The sequence below is a fragment of the Triticum dicoccoides genome, chromosome 2A (assembly GCF_002162155.2).
Source record: "Triticum dicoccoides isolate Atlit2015 ecotype Zavitan chromosome 2A, WEW_v2.0, whole genome shotgun sequence".
In the NCBI taxonomy this organism is placed as follows: domain Eukaryota; kingdom Viridiplantae; phylum Streptophyta; class Magnoliopsida; order Poales; family Poaceae; genus Triticum; species Triticum dicoccoides.
Window position 1 is genome coordinate 577,742,669 of NC_041382.1, and position 8,030 is coordinate 577,750,698.

Here is an 8,030-nt window from a genome sequence, read left to right on the forward strand (position 1 = left end):
CAAACAATACGCGGCAACCCGACCTAGGCTTAATAGAGAGGCCAGCACACCGAACTAAACCTATACCCCCAGGGGTCATGGGCCATCTCCCCGAGAACTCCTGCACATTGCGAGGGCGGCCGATGAGTAGACCTAGCTACCTCCCTAAAAAGGCAGGAACTTACCACTCCAACCCGGCGCGCGCCACTCAGTCGCTGACGTCTATTAAGCTTCGGCTGATGTATACGACGCAGAATGCCCATACAATGCCCACGTGATGGTTAGTGCTATCAGGTGAGAGGCCCCTCAGATCAAATATCCAAATCGTAGTGGATTAGGAACGCGTGGTAACAAGCAGAGACTCACGATCGATGTGACCCCGTCGCCCCGTCTCGAGTACTTGCGACAAGGGCTAAGAATGCCCGGCCATGCCTCGTAAGTATCTCGCGGGCACCTTCCAGGTCAACCCGACTCCACATCACTCGCAATTAAGCTCGCGTGGGTACCTCTCAGGGCCGACCCGTCTTTAGTAACATGGCTCGGTGCAAAGTCATAGTAACCATAGTAACTGTGTGTCTAACACCAAGGGGAAAACCCGAGGAATCACCCCGGTGAATTCCACTCGATGTTGTCATCAAGGTGAACGTAAGAGGATCCACCCTCGAGGTTCACATTTGATGGGTTGCACGACAGAGCCGTAACGGAAGTGGTTAAGGAGGAAATCATCCTCGATGACCTCGACCGTATAGCTACACTATGGAGATCTCATCAGGAGTGATGTAAGAGGTTCCACCCTCGGCACTCGATGGTAGCTCTGCAGAGTCGTACAACTAGGGGGGGGGGTGATGTTGGGTTTCATAGTAATTTCGAAAAAATTCCTACGCTCACGCAAGATCATGGTGATGCATAGCAACGAGAGGGGAGAGTATGATATACGTACCTTGTAGATCGACAACGGAAGCGTTTGGGTGATGTAGTCGTACGTCTCCACGGCCCGACCGATCAAGCACCGAAACTACGGCACCTCCGAGTTCTAGCACACGTTCAGCTCGATGATGATCCCCGGACTCCGATCCAGCAAAGTGTCGGGGAAGAGTTCCGTCAGCACGACCGCGTGGTGACGATCTTGATGCACTACCGTCGCAGGGCTTCGCCTAAGCACCGCTACAATATTATCGAGGATTATGGTGGCAGGGGGCGCCGCACACGGCTAAGAATAAGATCACGTTGATCAACTTGTGTTCCTCTGGGGTGCCCCTGCCTCCGTATATAAAGTCTCAAGGGGGGGGGGTGTGGCCGGCCTTGGAGAGGCATGCCAGGAGGAGTCCTACTCCCTCTAGGAGTAGGATTCCCCCCCAAATCCTAGTTGGAATAGGATTTGCGGAGGGGGGGAAAAGAGAGAGGGAGGCCGGCCCCCTCTCCTTGTCCTATTCGGACCAAGGGAGGGGAGGGGCGCGCGGCCCATCTTGGGCTGCCCCTTCTCTTTTCCACTAAGGCCCACATAGGCCCATTTAGCTCCCGGGGGGTTCCGGTAACCTCCCGGTACTCCGGTAAAATCCCGATTTCACTCGGAACACTTCCGGTATCCAAACATAGGCTTCCAATATATTAATCTTTATGTCTTGACCATTTCGAGACTCCTCATCATGTTCGTGATCACATCCGGGACTCCGAACAACCTTCGGTACATCAAAATGCATAAACTCATAATATAACTGTCATCGTAACCTTAAGCGTGCGGACCCTACGGGTTCGAGAACAATGTAGACATGACCGAGACACGTCTCCGGTCAATAACCAATAGCGGAACCTGGATGCTCATATTGGCTCCTACATATTCTACGAAGATCTTTTATCGGTCAGACCGCATAACAACATACGTTGTTCCCTTTGTCATCGGTATGTTACTTGCCCGAGATTCGATCGTCGGTATCCCATACCTAGTTCAATCTCGTCACCGGCAAGTCTCTTTACTCGTTCTGTAATTCATCATCCCACAACTAACTCATTAGTTGCAATGCTTGCAAGGCTTTAAGTGATGTGCATTACCGAGAGGGCCCAGAGATACCTCTCCGACAATCGGAGTGACAAATCCTAATCTCGAAATACGCCAACCCAACATGTACCTTTGGAGACACCTGTAGAGCTCCTTTATGATCACCCAGTTACGTTGTGACATTTGGTAGCACACAAAGTGTTCCTCTGGCAAACGGGAGTTGCATAATCTCATAGTCATAGGAACATGTATAAGTCATGAAGAAAGCAATAGCAACATACTAAACGATCGGGTGCTAATCTAATGGAATGGGTCATGTCAATCAGATCATTCAACTAATGATGTGATCTTGTTAATCAAATGACAACTCTTTGTCCATGGTTAGGAAACATAACCATCTTTTGATTAACAAGCTAGTCTAGTAGAGGCATACTAGTGACACTCTGTTTGTCTATGTATTCACACATGTATTATGTTTCCGGTTAATACAATTCTAGCATGAATAATAAACTTTTATCATGATATAAGGAAATAAATAATAACTTTATTATTGCCTCTAGGGCATATTTCCTTCAGTCTCCCACTTGCACTAGAGTCAATAATATAGATTACACAGTAATGATTCTAACACCCATGGAGCCTTGGTGCTGATCATGTTTTGCTCGTGGAAGAGGCTTAGTCAACGGGTCTGCAACATTCAGATCCGTATGTATCTTGCAAATCTCTATGTCTCCCACCTGGACTAGATCCCGGATGGAATTGAAGCGTCTCTTGATGTGCTTGGTTCTCTTGTGAAATCTGGATTCCTTCGCCAAGGCAATTGCACCAGTATTGTCACAAAAGATTTTCATTGGACCCGATGCACTAGGTACGACACCTAGATCGGATATGAACTCCTTCATCCAGACTCCTTCATTTGCTGCTTCCGAAGCAGCTATGTATTCCGCTTCACACGTAGATCCCGCCACGACGCTTTGTTTAGAACTGCACCAACTGACAGCTCCACCGTTTAATGTAAACACGTATCCGGTTTGCGATTTAGAATCGTCCGGATCAGTGTCAAAGCTTGCATCAACGTAACCGTTTACGATGAGCTCTTTGCCACCTCCATATATGAGAAACATATCCTTAGTCCTTTTCAGGTACTTCATGATGTTCTTGACCGCTGTCCAGTGATCCACTCCTGGATTACTTTGGTACCTCCCTGCTAGACTTATAGCAAGGTACACATCAGGTCTGGTACACAGCATTGCATACATGATAGAGCCTATGGCTGAAGCATAGGGAACATCTTTCATCCTCTCTCTATCTTTTGCAGTGGTCGGGCATTGAGTCCGACTCAACTTCACACCTTGTAACACAGGCAAGAACCCTTTCTTTGCTTGATCCATTTTGAACTTCTTCAAAATCTTGTCAAGGTATGTGCTTTGTGAAAGTCCAATTAAACGTCTCGATCTATCTCTATAGATCTTTATGCCTAATATGTAAGCAGCTTCACCGAGGTCTTTCATTGAAAAACTCTTATTCAAGTATCCCTTTATGCTATCCAGAAATTCTATATCATTTCCAATCAGTAATATGTCATCCACATATAATATCAGAAATGCTATAGAGCTCCCACTCACTTTCTTGTAAATACAGGCTTCTCCAAAAGTCTGTATAAAACCAAATGCTTTGGTCACACTATCAAAGCGTTTATTCCAACTCCGAGAGGCTTGCACCAGTCCATAAATGGATCGCTGGAGCTTGCACACTTTGTTAGCTCCCTTTGGATCGACAAAACCTTCTGGTTGCATCATATACAACTCTTCTTCCAAAAATCCATTCAGGAATGCAGTTTTGACATCCATCTGCCAAATTTCATAATCATAAAATGCGGCAATTGCTAACATGATTCGGACAGACTTAAGCATCGCTACGGGTGAGAAGGTCTCATCGTAGTCAATCCCTTGAACTTGCCGAAACCCTTTTGCGACAAGTCGAGCTTTGTAGACAATAATATTACCGTCGACGTCAGTCTTCTTCTTGAAGATCCATTTATTCTCAATTGCTTGCCGATCATTGGGCAAGTCAACCAAAGTCCATACTTTGTTCTCAAACATGGATCCCATCTCAGATTTCATGGCTTCAAGCCATTTTGCGGTATCTCGGCTCACCATCGCTTCTTCATAGTTCGTAGGTTCATCATGATCTAGTAGCATGACTTCCAGAACAGGATTACCGTACCACTCTGGTGTGGATCTTACTCTGGTTAATCTACGAGGTTCAGTAGTATCTTGTTCTGAAGTTTCATGATCATCATCATTAGCTTCCTCACTAATTGGTGTAGGTGTCACAGAAACAGTTTTCTGTGATGCACTACTTTCCAATAAGGGAGCAGGTACAGTTACCTCGTCAAGTTCTACTTTCCTCCCACTAACTTCTTTCGAGAGAAACTCCTTCTCTAGAAAGTTTCCGAACTTAGCAACAAAAGTCTTGCCTTCGGATCAGTGATAGAAGGTGTATCCAATAGTCTCCTTTGGATATCCTATGAAGACACATTTCTCCGATTTGGGTTCGAGCTTATCGGGTTGAAGTTTTTTCACATAAGCATCGTAGCCCCAAACTTTCAGAAACGACAACTTTGGTTTCTTGCCAAACCATAGTTCATAAGGCGTCGTCTCAATGGATTTTGATGGTGCCCTATTTAACATGAATGCGACCGTCTCCAAAGCATAACCCCAAAACGATAGCGGTAAATCAGTAAGAGACATCATAGATCGCACCATATCTAGTAAAGTACGATTATGACGTTCGGACACACCATTACGCTGTGGTGTTCCGGGTGGCGTGAGTTGCGAAACTATTCCACATTGTTTCAAATGTATACCAAACTCGTAACTCAAATATTCTCCTCCACGATCAGATTGTAGAAATTTTATTTTCTTGTTGCGATGATTTTCAACTTCACTCTGAAATTCTTTGAACTTTTCAAACGTTTCAGACTTATGTTTCATTAAGTAGATATACCCATATCTGCTTAAATCATCTGTGAAGGTGAGAAAATAATGATATCCGCCACGAGCCTCAATATTCATCGGACCACATACATCAGTATGTATGATTTCCAACAAATTTGTTGCTCTCTCCATAGTACCGGAGAACGGTGTTTTAGTCATCTTGCCTATGAGGCACGGTTCGCAAGTACTAATTGATTCATAATCAAGTGGTTCCAAAAGTCCATCAGTATGGAGTTTCTTCATGCGCTTTACACCGATATGACCTAAATGGCAGTGCCACAAATAAGTTGCACTATCATTATCAACTCTGCATCTTTTGGCTTCAACATTATGAATATGTGTGTTACTACTATCGAGATTCAATAAGAATAGACCACTCTTCAAGGGTGCGTGACCATAAAAGATATTACTCATATAAATAGAACAACCATTATTCTCTGATTTAAATGAATAACCATCTCGCATCAAACAAGATCCAGATATAATGTTCATGCTTAATACTGGCACCAAATAACAATTATTTAGGTCTAATATTAATCCCGAAGGTAGATGTAGAGGTAGCGTGCCGACCGCGATCACATCGACTTTGGAACCGTTTCCCACGCACATCGTCACCTCGTCCTTAGCCAATCTTCGCTTAATCCGTAGTCCCTGTTTCGAGTTGCAAATATTAGCAACAGAACCAGTATCAAATACCCAGGTGCTACTGCGAGCATTAGTAAGGTACACATCAATAACATGTATATCACATATACCTTTGTTCACCTTGCCATCCTTCTTATCCGCCAAATACTTGGGGCAGTTCCACTTCCAGTGACCAGTCTGCTTGTAGTAGAAGCACTCAGTTTCAGGCTTAGGTCCAGACTTGGGTTTCTTCTCTTGAGCAGCAACTTGCTTGCTGTTTTTCTTGAAGTTCCCCTGCTTCTTTCCTTTGCCCTTTTTCTTGAAACTAGTGGTCTTGTTGACCATCAACACTTGATGCTCCTTTTTGATTTCTACCTCCGCAGCTTTCAGCATTGCAAAGAGCTCGGGAATAGTCTTATTCATCCCTTGCATATTATAGTTCATCACGAAGCTCTTGTAGCTTGGTGGCAGTGATTGGAGAATTCTGTCAATGACGCAATCATCTGGAAGATTAACTCCCATTTGAATCAAGTGATTATTATACCCAGACATTTTGAGTATATGCTCACTGACAGAACTGTTCTCCTCCATCTTGCAGCTATAGAACTTATTGGAGACTTCATATCTCTCAATCCGGGCATTTGCTTGAAATATTAACTTCAACTCCTGGAACATCTCATATGCTCCATGACGTTCAAAACGTCGTTGAAGTCCCGGTTCTAAGCCGTAAAGCATGGCACACTGAACTATCGAGTAGTCATCAGCTTTGCTCTGCCAGACGTTCACAACATCTGGTGTTGCTCCAGCAGCAGGCCTGGCACCCAACGGTGCTTCCAGGACGTAATTCTTCTGTGCAGCAATGAGGATAATCCTCAAGTTACGGACCCAGTCCGTGTAATTGCTACCATCATCTTTTAACTTTGCTTTCTCAAGGAACGCATTAAAATTCAACGGAACAATAGCACGGGCCATTTATCTACAATCATACATAAACTAGCAAGATACTATCAGGTACTAAGTTCATGATAAATTTAGGTTCAATTAATCATATTACTTAAAGAACTCCCACTTAGATAGATATCCCTCTAATCTTCTAAGTGATTACGTGATCCAAATCAACTAAACCATGTCCGATCATCACGTGAGATGGAGTAGTTTCATTGGTGAACATCACTATGTTGATCATATCTACTATATGATTCACGCTCGACCTTTCGTTCTCCGTGTTCCGAGGCCATATCTGTATATGCTTGGCTTGTCAAGTATAACCTGAGTATTCCACATGTGCAACTATTTTGCACCCGTTGTATTTGAACGTAGAGCCTATCACACCCGATCATCACGTGGTGTCTCAGCACGAAGAACTTTCGCAACGGTGCATACTCAGGGAGAACACTTCTTGATAATTTAGTGAGAGATCATCTTATAATGCTACCGTCAAGCAAAGCAAGATAAGATGCATAAAAGATAAACATCACATGCAATCAATAAAAGTGATATGATATGGCCATCATCATCTTGTGCTTGTGATCTCCATCTCCGAAGCACTCATACAATAAAATTTAGCATCATGTCTTGACCATATCACATCACAACATGCCCTGCAAAAACAAGTTAGACGTCCTCTACTTTGTTGTTGCATGTTTTACGTGGCTGCTACGGGCTTAAGCAAGAACCAATCTTACCTACACATCAAAACCACAACGATAATTTGTCAAGTTGGTGCTGTTTTAACCTTCGCAAGGACCGGGCGTAGCCACACTCAGTTCAACTAAAGTTGGAGAAACTGTCACCCGCAAGCCACCTATGTGCAAAGCACGTCGGGAGAACCGGTCTCGCGTAAGCGTACGCGTAATGTCGGTCCGGGCCGCTTCGTCCAACAATACCGCTGAACCAAAGTATGACATGCTGGTAAGCAGTATGACTTATATCGCCCACAACTTACTTGTGTTCTACTCGTGCATATAACATCAACATATAAAACCTAGGCTCGGATGCCACTGTTGGGTGTCGTAGTAATTTCAAAAAATTTCCTACGCTCACGCAAGATCATGGTGATGCATAGCAACAAGAGGGGAGAGTATGATCTACGTACCTTGTAGATCGACAACGGAAGCGTTTGGTTGATGTAGTTGTACGTCTCCACGGCCCGACCGATCAAGCACCGAAACTACGTCACCTCCGAGTTCTAGCACACGTTCAGCTCGATGACGATCCCCGGACTCCGATCCAGCAAAGTGTCGGGGAAGAGTTCCGTCAGCACGACAGCGTGGTGACGATCTTGATGCACTACCGTCGCAGGGCTTCGCCTAAGCACCGCTGCATTATTATCGAGGATTATGGTGGCAGGGGGCGCCGCACACGGCTAAGAATAAGATCACGTGGATCAACTTGTGTTCCTCTGGGGTGCCCCTGCCTCCGTATATAAAGGC